Source organism: Salvelinus fontinalis, chromosome 7 (genome assembly GCF_029448725.1).
Source record: "Salvelinus fontinalis isolate EN_2023a chromosome 7, ASM2944872v1, whole genome shotgun sequence".
In the NCBI taxonomy this organism is placed as follows: domain Eukaryota; kingdom Metazoa; phylum Chordata; class Actinopteri; order Salmoniformes; family Salmonidae; genus Salvelinus; species Salvelinus fontinalis.
This window is the reverse complement of record NC_074671.1, coordinates 35,889,492-35,902,786: the sequence shown is the minus strand read 5'-3', so window position 1 is coordinate 35,902,786 and position 13,295 is coordinate 35,889,492. Positions and strand designations below refer to the sequence as shown.

The 13,295-nt window shown below is 42.6% G+C and overlaps 1 pseudogene; it reads right to left on the bottom strand.

Moving 5' to 3' along the window:
• The window catches only part of LOC129860062 (ribonuclease 3-like), a 169,662-nt pseudogene that overhangs the window by 39,442 nt on the left and 116,925 nt on the right, over window positions 1-13,295 (bottom strand).

Below are 13,295 nucleotides of genomic sequence, written 5' to 3'. Positions count from 1 at the left end.
CCAGTGTGATGAGATAGGGTTCTAAAGGTTGCCCTACATTGGAGGGGGGCGGACTCACATTGCTACCCACCTCTTGTTCTCAGATTAAATTTCAAACTCGGTTCCATCAGCATCCCATTTTAAGAACAAAGGGGTCCTTACTTTTTTAGACGACCTTCATTACAAACAGGTGATTTTTTTTTTTCCACATCCACTAATACTTTTTGAGTAGAAATATCAGCATGAGGCTTGACTACCGGGTATAATCACAAGCTAATGGTCAAGAATTGGCCTAAAACAAACTGAGTTATAAAGGTTTGTATCGTATTCTTCACATTCACGGCCACCTAGTTATTCCACTGATTCCCAATGGGCATGTATCACTCCTCGCCTCTTCACCATGCTAGCAGATTCGTGGTGAGCGTTCTGGCACACAATGGTTGCTGTGCATCACAAGCGGTTGGTGGCACCTCAATGGGGACGACGGACTTGTGGTAATTGAATGGTATCAAACACATGCCATTCCATGTGCTCCGTTCCGGCCATTATTATGAACTGTCCTCCCCTCAGCAGCCTCCTGTGCCGTGCATCACCTCAACAGGTGAGTTTCCCCCTTATTACGTAAAGTGCTTTGAGCCACCTACTGCAGGTGGAAAGCAGCTGCATAAATCCAATGAATCATTATTATTAGTATTATAATTATTATTTAATGGTTAAGAATTAGTGTAAAAACTGAGTCTAATAATAAGTTGGCCATTTAATAATAGGGTAGCATTGCAGGCGTCAGTCTATACTTTGAGAAGGAAGAGAAACCTTCAAAGTTAACCTTGACAGTTCAGCCCTCTAATCGACTTCACTGACCATGAGTGGTGAAAAGCTCTGACATTAAAGTGATGGATTAAAAAACACAACGACACGAAACACACACACACACACACACACACACACACACACACACACACACACACACACACACACACACACACACTGAAACATCCTTGTGGCAAATCTAAAAGCAATTGCTGAGTGCTGCCTGCCAATAAGATATCAGAGATGTACGGTCAAGGCTAATTTGGTTTTGCTGTCAAACTCACTATTGTGTTGCTAACATTTCACTTTTGTGAATGGATCAAACATTTAACCCTCATATACTCTACACAATGAAGCACATCTCCTAAAAGACGACATGACATCTGCAATTATTTTCCATTACATGTCATTTTTAAGAGCATTTTAAACACAATGAAAGAGGAATGCTAAGTACAGATTTGATGAAACCCTGAAGCCAGCTTTCTTTTAAACACTGGTGAATAAAGTATTGCATCGGAGCTACTAGAGTTTGAAGCTTTTCCTTTCATTTAAAAACAATGCCACAGCACAAAGCATTAAAACACGCTAAAATGTTTATTCCATTCTACTGAGCAATTTGCTTTAAGTTCGTATTTTTATCTTTTATTATTTCTTATTGTTGTTGCATTGTCGAGAAGGAACGTGCATGTAAGCCTTTCGTCGGACGGTGTATATACCAAGTGTATCCTGTACAACTAATAAGACATGAAACTTGAAAGTGAAACACCAAAGGTAACAGGGTAACTCGAGACAAGTGTGAATCAAAGCTGACTTGTTCAAAAACACATTGTCTGCACTCTGCACTCACATGAGTAAAATCACCCCTTTTTTTAACACTATTTTTCGACTGTAAGTCGCAAGCGATGAAAGCCTCCTATGAAAGGTAATAAGCAGGGAAGGGAAACACAGCAGTTCTTCACCCAATTGAAATCGACCTGACTGAAATGTCAGCAACTTTATAAAACCAATGATTTCACTGTTGTTTAAAAAAAAATGCAGTTTGATTTAATATAAAAGCATTTGGAGAAAATGTTACCGATGTTGGCATCTGAAATGACCTCTAGGGTCAAATCAGGTCTAACAATATCCCAGACAGTATTCGTAAAAATGTGTCTCCAAAGCAACAACACAATAAATGTGTCAGAATTATAATAAACCTTTAATAAAGTAAGCTAACAAAATGTGTGCATGCTTACTGTAAATATACATAATACACTCCCTGCAAGTAATGGCTTAAAACATAAAAAAAGCTAAGTTATTAACTTAAACTACAAACTAAGAATATAAATTAAATGAAGTGAAATGGGCCTCCGAGACCTCACAGAGCTGAGAGAGCTGCGAGAGAGAGAGAGAGAGAGAGAGAGAGAGAGAGCGAGAGAGCGAGAGAGCGAGAGAGCGAGAGAGAGCGAGAGAGAGCGAGAGAGCGAGAGAGCGAGAGAGCGAGAGAGAGAAATTAACAGAGGGAGAAAGAAAAAGACTCTATTCGCATGAGAGAGAAGGATTAACAACCAAAGCCACAGGCTAGCCAGTAAATATAATCAACAACATGTAAAAACTCAATTTCCCATGGGGGAGTGGGGTTGTGACCTCCCTAGCGGAGTCGGGCCATGGCTGGAGAGGGGCTTTAGTGTACCCTGGGAGAACTATACAGGCTGTAAAAGCCACAGGATTAGGCATTGGGCCAACTAGGAGTTAAACAGTCCATCCATCACTACAGGACTGGGATGGAGGATGGACCGCGCGGAGAGGCAGGCAGCAGGCCCTGTGACTATGTGCAGAAAGCTCTGAAGACTGGAAGACATTCCTACTGTAGACTAGATGTCTCGTACTGAACAAGGCTGGGGAGATATAGGGTGCTTCCCAAATGGCACCCTATTCCCTATACAGTGCATTTCTTTTGACCAGAGCACAAGTGGAAAATTAACTAGGACCTAGCTAAAGATATAGAGATGTACACTAATGGTGGCGTTTTAGCACTGTTATGAGAGTTTTGAAAAGAATATTCTTAATGACGCGCACGCATGCACACGTTCACACACACACACACACACCCCTCCTATACTCACAGTGTGAGGTGGTTGAAGCACACAGTCCTCAGTGTGAGAGATTTGGCCAGCAGGCGACAGTGCGTGAACTTAACACCAATGGCGTCCTCAAAGTCCGTCAGCTTCTGAAGCACCGGAGACATCTCGATCAGCTGCCTGTCCATCTGCGGCTCCCAGACTCCCAATCACGGCCAGTTGTGATACAGCCTGGAATCGAACCAGGGTCTGTAGTGACGCCTTTAGCACTGAGATGCAGTGCCTTGGACCGCTGCGCCAGCCTGTAGCAGAGAGAAGTATCTAATTGGTCTCTGGCTTGCTACTGCTGGAGGTTTGATCAAGACATTTCCCTCATTGAAAACAAACACCGAGCTACATCGTCGCAAATGGCACCCTGTCCCCTAGTGCAGTTCTCTTGACGAGAGCCCAATGGTTCCTTGTCAAAAGTAGTCCACTATATAGGGAATAGAATCTCATTTGGGACGTAGTCATCATTAAATATATTAATGAATTCACCTTATTCACTTGGCTGGCTTCACATGTATAAACAGTGTATTGTAAGTAGATAAGTACAATATGTATGTAAAGTTTCTATAACAGTATCTATCAACTCCAGTCTGCCTGATGCATATGGTACAGTACAGTTAAAGTCACAATCCTGAGTGTGTATATATATCATGGATTCCAATGACCATTGAAGAGCAGTAAATATTGCAGATTGTACCTTTGAGTTCATGTTTGGTTTCAATTAAGCAAAATTGACTAAGCAGCGGTGGAATAGCTAGATGCCCAATGTCAAACAAACAGAGTGGTTGGTAACTAGTCAGATGTGTTTTTATACTCCACATTTTAATTGGATGGCTGCTGACAATATCATGGTTCCGTCTTCCCACTTTAGCCCCAAAGAAGACTTTCAATTCTGCCGTCCTCTTAGTTAAAAACAACTCTTTAAAATGCCACACGTCACCACTAACAACATTGGATGAGTCAAGCATCCACAACACTGTAGCACGCACACGTGCACATCCTCAGACACGCACACTCTTTCAGTCTGGCATTTGGAATTATTTTTCTGACTTGATTTCCATGTGAGTTTTTCTTAAGGGGATGATGGCTGGTAGCAACACTTCAAAATAACAAAGTTAAATATATAATGATTTAAAAAATTAAAAAAAATCGGAACCAGATTTAAAGTGTCAATTTCAGAACACTCCGACCGTACAGAAAACCTGAGCCCTACTGGCCCTCTGAGCTTTCTAGCTCTCACAGCCCCGGCCTAAAGTATAGAGAGCAGTCTCAGTCTCAGTATTCATGCCCATTCAAACTGAACCAATGTGAAGTTTGTGTTGCGTGCGGACGTAAATGACACAGTGGTCAATTCTTTTGGAGAACCGGGGGCGATGAGTGGGGCAGGCGCTGGTGCAGAGAGAGGAAGCGAGGGGAACAGGGAGAACATTAAAGTGCGCCTGCTGTCAACCAGGAACCATTCTGCTCTGGTCACTCCCTCTACAGACTGACTGAGCCAGGAGTGCAGCGCAGGCAGTAAGTAGGCTTGGACGGTGTACCGTATCAAGTGCAGTCAACTTGTGCACTAGGTTAATAGGTAAAGCAGATCGTGTTCTTCATTGAAACTTTTGCATGACTTGTTCATTATTGCAGCCATTCCCCAAAGAGCTGATTGAGCCAGCCACGTGGTATGTTTGTTTACAAAGAGCAAACGGAAGCTTTCCTGATGTGAAGATCCACTGTTGTGCAGCACGAGATCAAGTTACTCTTGAAATTCACTACTAATGTTCGTCAGCTAAATAGCTCAAATAAAATCGCACTGGTCTCATTCGCCGAAATACAATGGGTGTGGACTTTACCGTGAAATGCTTGCTTTACAAGCCCTTCCCAACAATGCAGAGTAAAAAAAAAATACAAAAATGAATAGTAACACAAGAGGAAAAAAACACACAAAAATTAAGCTACAGTATATACAGAGAGTACCAAAACCATATGTTTTGCACATTGTACCAATGTGCAGAGGTACAAGGTATTTGAGTTAGATATGTACATAAAGGCAGGATAAAGTGACTAGACACCAGGATAGATAATAGTAGGAGTAAGAATAAATAACAAAGTAGCCGCAGTATACAATGAGAGTGGAAGTGTGTTTGTATATGTATGTTGTGTCGGTATGCGTGTGTGTTGTGTGTGTGTGTGGGGGGGGGGGGGTTGTGAGCGTGTCAGTGTAGTGTGAGTACTGTGTGAAGTGCGTATATACACTCAACTGCCAGTTTATTAGGTACACCCAACTAGTACCCCCTTTTTTGTCTCCAGAACAGCTGGAATTCATCGAGGCATGGATTCTACAAGGTGTAGGAAACGTTCCCCAGGGATGTCGATCTATGCTGAAGCGATGGCATCACGCAGTTGCTGCAGATTGGAAGGCGGTACATTCATGCTGTGAATAACCCATTCCAGCCTATCCCAAATATGCTCCATTGGGTTTGGTCATCAACAATGTTCAGATACACTGTGGCGTTCAATCGTTGCTCAATTTATATCAAGGGACCTAAAAAAATATTCCCCACACCAGTACACCAGCACCACCAGCCTGTACCGTTGACACCAGGCAGGATGGGTCTATGGACTCATGCTGCTTACACCAAATCCTGACTCTGCCATCAGCATGATGCAACAGGAGCTGGGGAAATCGTTGGACCAGGCAATGTTTTTCCACTCCTTAATTGTCCAGTGTTGGTGATCGCTTGCCCACTGGAGCCGCTACATCTTGGTTTTAGCTGATAGGAGTGGAACCCGTTGTGGTCGTCTGCTGCAATAGCCCATGCGTGACAAGGATCAACAAGTTGGGCATTTCGAGATGCTGTTCTGCAAACCACTGTTGTACTGTGCCGTTATTTGTCTGTTTGTGGCCCTCCTGTTAGCTTGCACGATTCTTGCAATTCTCCTTCGACTGCCCTCATCAACAAGCTCTTTTCGCTCACAGGACTGCCGCTGACTGCATGTTTTTTGTTTGTTTCTGAGATACCAACGATCATTCCGCTGCTCAAAACCGCATAGGTCACTGGTTTTTCCCATTCTAATGTTCAATCGAACAGTAACTGAATGCCTCGATGCCTGTCTGTGTGATGTATACAGCAAGCCACAGCCATGTGACTCACTGTCTGTTGGAGTGATTCATCTTCGGGAATGGGGTGGTGTACCCAATACATTGGCTGGTCAGTGTATAGTCTTGTGAGTGTGCATACAGTCAATGCAAGATAGGGTCAATGTAGATAGTCTGCATAACCATATAATTAAATATTCAACAGTCATATGGCTTAAGGGGTAGAAGCTGTCTCGGTACTTTAACTAACACAGCCTGATGTAGAGGTCCTGGATGGCAGGGAGCTCGGCCCCAGTGATGGATTGGGTCGTCCGCACCACCCTTTGTAGAGCTTTGCAGTCGAGGGTGGTGCATTTGCCATATCAAGCGGTGATGCAGCCAGTCAAAATGCTCTTGATTGTGCTGCTGGATACATTTTTGAGAATCCGAGGGCCCGTGCTAAATCGTTTCATCCTCCTGAGGGGGAAGAGGCTCTGTCGTTCGTGGAGTCATGCATGGCCACTCAGTCGTGGGTGAACAGGGAGGACTTCCGCCAGGATCTAGATGCAGAGGGAAGGGTTCTAGGGTCCGGAGCTTGGTGATCAGCTTGGAGGCATCTATGGTGTTGAATGATGAGCTATAGTCTACGAACAGCATTCTCACACAGTTCTTTCTCCTCTTGTCCAGGTGGGAGAGGGCAGTGTGAAGCGCAATTGAGATTGCGCCATCTGTGGATCTGTTGGGGTGGTATGCGAATTGGAGTGGGTCCAGGGTGTCTGGCATGCTGTTGATGTGTGTAACGGCAAGCCTTTCAAAGCAATTCATAATTACAGATGTGAGTGCTAAAGGGCGATAGTCATTTAGGCAGGTTACCTTGGAGCTCTTGGGAACAGGTACAATGGTAGTATGCTTGAAACATGTTGGGATTACCAACTGGGACAAGGAGAGACTGAACATGTCAGTGAAGACACTTGCCAGCTGGTCTGCGAATGCTCCGAGAACGTGACCTGGTATTCTGTCTGGCCCGGCGGCCTTGCAAGTGTTAACCTGTTTAAAAGTTTACTCACATCAGCCATAGAGAGTGAGATCACACAGTCATCTGGAACAGGAGCTTTCATGCAGGACTCAGTGTTGTATTCCTTGAAGTGAGCATGAAAGGCATTTAGCTCGTTTTGGAGTTCTGCATCACTGGGCATCATTGTCTGCAAGACCTGCCACATCTGACAAGTGTCAGAGCTGGTGTAATAGAATTCTACCTTCCTCCTATATTGTCCTTTTGCATGTTTGATGTCTTTTTCGAGGTGGTAGCTCTAGCCTTTAATCCCAGCAAGCATAGTGCCTTTATTTCATGCTTTTTGGTTTGGTTACATTCGTAATGTCACTGTGAGGACGACGTTGTCTATGCACTTGTTGACTAATGTGGTAAACTCCTCAATGCTATCGGATGAATCCCAGAACATATCCCAGCCTGTACTAGCAAAACATTATTGGAGCTTCGAGTGAGGGGTGCGCCAGCCTCGCGTCTGCATCATCGGAACACTTTCGTATTGAGCGCTCACTATGTGAGATATTCCATAAAAATCTGCCGTTTCCATCTACAATAGTCTTTTACAACATTAACAATCTCTATACTGTATTTTTGATCATTTTGATGTTATTTTAATGATCAAAAAAATTGCTTTTCTTTCAAAAACAAGACATTTCTAAGTGAACCCAAACTTTTGAACGGTAGTATATATATATATATATATATATAGATATATATATACAGACAAAATGAGAAAAGAAAATCCAGAAAATCACATTGTAGGATTTTTAATGAATTCATTTGCAAATTATGGTGGAAAATAAGTACAATGTGATTTTCTGGATTTTTTTTTCTCATTTTGTCTGTCATAGTTGAAGTGTACCTATGATGAAAGTTACAGGCCTCTCTCATCTTCCTAAGTGGGATAACTTGCACAATTGGTGGCTGACTAAATACTTTTTTGCCCCACTGTATATATATATATATTTATATATATTTATATAAATGCAGCAGTGGGGAAAGTAGAGATAGATTAGACAAAATACTGTGGGATGTCTCAGCTAACTCGTTCTTAACGCCACACACACACACAATCAAGCTTCATGGTAACAGCAGACACAATCAATCCCCTCTGAGGTCAAGATCACTGCTGTCTTCGTTTTTTGCGTGCAGCAAACCTATTGACAGTTGTACAACTTTATGAGCTGGGTTGTCTGTCCTTGCAATTTGTTCATGTTTGCTTGCGCTTGTTATCATTTACAGTGGCAAGTGTCCGCAATAAAACATTTTTTTAACGTTTGGAACGAATTAGCAGCCTCTTGTGTACACTGCCGGTAATACTGTAAAACACGGTATGGTACAGAAACGGTATGAAAATACACAAATCTATATACCGGCCAAACTTAGCAGCTAACCCATGGCGTTACAGTTTTTTTGATTGCTTAAGCACGATTTTCAAAACAGGGCCCGTGTTTTCAAAACACTACACACAATTAGCACAACCACACACCCAATTAGCAAAACACTACAGATCCTTTGCAAAATTAAACACTCTTGTAAAAACTATATACTTCTTTTTAAAAACCACACTGTTACCATATGAAACACACACGTTTCACATTACGATACTCTGTTTGCACGAGTTACACTCTGCTGTGATAAAACTAAAACACTTTTAGCACTTCTACTTCCCTATGATTAGAGTAGGCTACTACCAACAAAGTACAAATATAATGTCAATTCACCAAACACTACACAAGACCAATGTTGCAGACTGAAGAAACTCATTTATTTCTCAACACGCCCAAAATGTTGACATGGAGATTCATAATACTGTAACCAAACGTCACTTTACGTATTGTGAAAATAACTAGACATTGTCTCTTCGCCTAGCTGGATCTGGCCAGAGAATTTCATCAACATCGCAGGCAATGTTGTCATTAGCAAGACACCTTGGAAAGAAACGTCTTGAATGACAAATCCATCCTTGCATTGCTGCTACCTCCATCTGGTTACAGGCCTCCTACATGGCTTGGATGAGGGGTACCTCAGCCTGGAGACGGAGATCATATACCTTCCACCGCCATGCCGAGAAAAACTCTTCTATAGGGTTGAGGAATGGAGAGTATGGTGGAAAACATAGGACGGTGAAATGTGGATGTTGCTGAAACCAGTTCTGAACCAGAGCAGAGGAAAGACACATTGTCCCAGACAACAATGTATTGCATATGATCGATTTGATTTGCTGCTGTTATGTTGTGCAATTGGTCCAAGAATGTAAGTATGGGTGCTGTGTTGTAAGGGCCCATATGGGCATGGCGGTGGAGGACCCCATTCTGTGTAATGGCTGCACAGAGTGTTATATTACCCCCACGTTGCCCTGGGACATTGACTATAGCCCTGTGGCCATTGATGTTTCTTCCCCTCCTTTGTGTTCTCGTCAGGTTGAACCCAGCCTCATCTACGTAAATGAACTCATGCTGGATCTCCTCTCCATCCATTCGTAAAACTCTCTGAAAAACAGTGTCAGGCCAAATTGTGTAGTCAGTGTAGATCTAGTATACATATTACAGTACAGTAAAAGATTATGAGACAGTATGCAAGATCACACTGCTAAAGTGAATACATACCTCTGCATAATCATGCCGCAGTCGTTTCACCCTTTCGGAATTGCGCTCGAAAGGCACTCGATAAATTAGCTTCATTTGAATATGTTTTTTTTTTAGGATGCGTGCCAGTGTTGATGTTGAGACCTGATGGATATCGTTGAAAACGGCGTGGTTATTGACAATGTTAGCTTGGAGCTGCTTGAGTGTTATAGCATTGTTGGCCAAAACCATGTTTACTATCTCCCTCTCTTGCTGTTCTGTGAACATAGGAGGCCTTCCCCCTTGTCGTCCCTGACCCTCAATCCTATGTAGAAAAAAAGACAGTATACAATAGTACAGTAATTTCACAGGAAAATGTAACAGAAGTGCTGATAGTGCATAGAATACAGTACTGTAAGCAGTTACTGAAACCGTGCAGATGTTTTTGATATGATGATATTTTTACAATACCTATTTTCCAGTCGAAATGTTCTCATCACACTTGCCACTGTATATCGGCTTAGATTTGGCTGTACTCGCAGTTCAGCCTCCCTCAGCGTCAGGCCGTGGTTGACAACGTGGTCAACCAGTGTTGCGCGGATCTCATTTGTCAGATTCGGTCCTCTTTGAGCACCTTCTTGTCTTCCTCTTCCTCCCCTTCCTCCTCCTCCTCGTTCTCCTCGTCCTCCTCTTTCTCCTCATCCTCCTCCTTGTTCTCCTCCTCGTTCTCCTCCTCGTCCTTGTCTTACTCTTTCTCTGACTCTTTCCATTGTGCTTGAAGACCGATGAACTCACCTGCTGCTTTTTATAGTGCTTATACACCTGATTGGTGTGTCTACAATTAAGCAAACGAGTGTTTGCACACCTGATGACTGTGTTGAACCAATTGGTTGGACGGTGTGGTAATTTGACAGTCAGTGCTTTGGTATTGCAAGGACGTGACTTCATGATAGATTTTTGTGTGTAATGTATGTTAAGTGTGTTTAGTGTTTTGCAAATCACTGTGTGTAGAGTTTTGCAACAAGTGTGAGGTTGACAATGTGCTTATAGTTGTGCAAATATGGGCTGATGTTTTACTTCTTGAGTGTAAGGTTTTGCTAATAGTGTACTACTTTTAATTTTAGTGTGTAAGCAATCCAAAAAAACTAATGCTAATGTATGAACATGGGCCAGCGCACACGCACATGTACACCTACAATCCTGGATATTCTTTATTTAAAAAAAGTTTTGTAAAAATAAAAACAAAGATTACTTGGCATCACCATAAGCCTGGGCCTCATCATTGGTGAATTGCTTTCAGCTAACTAACTCCTGACGATCATCAGCCTTTATGTTCTGCCTGGGGCCAGAGTCATCTTGTTACCCTGTAAGCTCAGAGAGAGAGAGGCAACTGGTAAACATTTATGCTCAGAGAGAGTGCCCTTGAGCCAGATGTGGGTTCTCCCTGCTTACCTTTAGGCTTCAACAACATAACAAATTGATGTCTTCACTTAAATAATCTTATCGTAAGATTATTCATTCATGTTAAAGGTAATTTAAATTTAAGTCACGGGTCCATAAACTAAGCTAGGCACATAAGGTAAGTAGAAGGAGGACTCTAACCCACAGTAGACTGACTCAGGTTGGAAATATGGAGAGATGGAAGGATGGCTTTCGCTCTAAACCCGATAATTATCCAGGATACCGCCTAGCATAAACCTTACCCAGGAACACCGATTGTGGGATTGACCCTAGGGGTCCACACCTTACCCAGGCATTGACCTCCAAGGCTGCTGTTGAGAAGGGAAGGGCATGGCTGAAATGACCACAAGCTACCATCATCAGATGCTGGTAACAAGTCAAGAATGAGTGGCTGGAAGATTTTGCTAGACCTACCAAATAATATTTGCCAAGCCCTGTTGGTAGGATTTCATATGTTTCTGTGGCTAAATAGAATTACCTACTGACTTGTATAGGGAAGCCCATTCTAGTGATTCTATTTCTATGGCTATGGCAGCAGCTGACACAATATTATAGTCACTGGCATGGTGGCAGGCATATAGGAAGAAGGACAAACAAACGGTTTGGGCTCAGTTGTACTGTCAAAGTGGGCCAAAAGCTCTCTAAACCATGTCTTAAAATCTCTGTCATCAATTGAGAGCAGAGAGCAAACAAAAATATAAAAACATACATCAGCCAAGATCAGAGTGGGATTTAGAAACAAACATGGATATGCTCAGAAAAACATGCACGTGAAAACACATTGACACACAAAACGCACTGTGACACACACACTGACACACACAGAAGCAGTGTTTTGGTCCCTGGAGGCCCTATGTGATTTGGGACCGCGTGTAATCCTGTTACACCATTTTTGATCTCTTCCTCCGAATCCTACTTTCAAACAAACATCCTCTTCTCTCTCTTTGCCCTACTCTCAATGTTTCCAGGGGGATCATGCACTGCAAAGGGGAAGAGAGTGAGAAGAATGGGGGAAAAATAGGGGGAGAGAGAGGGAATGAAATAGTGAGAGAGAGAGAGAGAAAAAGAGAGAGGAAGAATGAATGAATGAAAGTGGAGAAAGAGAGAAAGAGAGCGAGAGACAGTGGTAGAGAAAAAAGAGTGAGAGAGTGTCTGAGTAACGGTAAGAAAGCTGATTATGGAGAGCAGAAACAGCAGATGGTCTCTAGCTAGTCCCTATGTTGTCCAACAGACAGTCTAACTGAGCGTGTGTGTATGTGTGTTTGTGTGTGTCAGTGTTTCTGTCAAGACAATTTGGTGCCAGACAAGTGACCAGGAATATCTCCATTTATCTGAAAAATGTACAGGTCATCCATATACAGTACCAGTCAAAAGTTTGAACTGCTCATTCAAGGGTTTTTCTTTATTGTTACTATTATATATTTAAGATTCTTCAAAGTAGCCTACTTTTGCCTTGATGACAGCTTTGCACACTCTTGGCATTCTCTCACCAGCTTCACCTGGAATGCTTTTCCAACAGTCTTGAAGGAGTTCCCAAATATGCTGAGCACTTTCTGGCTGCTTTTCCTTCACTCTGCAGTCCGACTCATCCCAAACCATCTCAATTGGTTTGAGTAGGTGTGCCCAAACTTTTGACTGATACTGTACATTGGGTGCATAACCCATTAGAGGGTCCGCCCACGCACCCAGCACCATCAATAAATAAGGGATGTTAGCCATATCCTTAAAAACAGCCTATAAGAAAAAACACTGACGCATAAGCAAAACTGTATAGCCTATTTGTATTGGTTTTTCCTTTTTCTTAAACAATCATTGTCAACCCAGGGGTTAAAGCATGAAAAGAAAACAAACGATGAAAGTTAAGTCAATCTTAGATCAACCTCCCCTTTCATACAAGAAAGTCATGACCATCATGCTTTTCGGGAAAGAGGATACGTTTGTACACGTATAAAACTGTACGTCTGACCAATTCCGGTCCCTTTAGGACTGAGAAGCTCAGTTCTGGTGACCTTTTAAAAAGGACATTCTACTCCAAAATGAGTGAAAATAAAATGATGCTGGCACCAACTGAAATAAAATGTCCACCTCCTGAAATGAGCCCCATAACATATCCAATTATTTTAACATATGGCACAATGCATGGTCTAAATCAGTGGTTCCCAAACTTTTTATAGTCCCTTGCCCTTTCAAACATTCAACCTCCGGCTGTGTACCCCCTCTAGCACCAGGGTCAGCACACTCACAAATGTTGTTTTTTG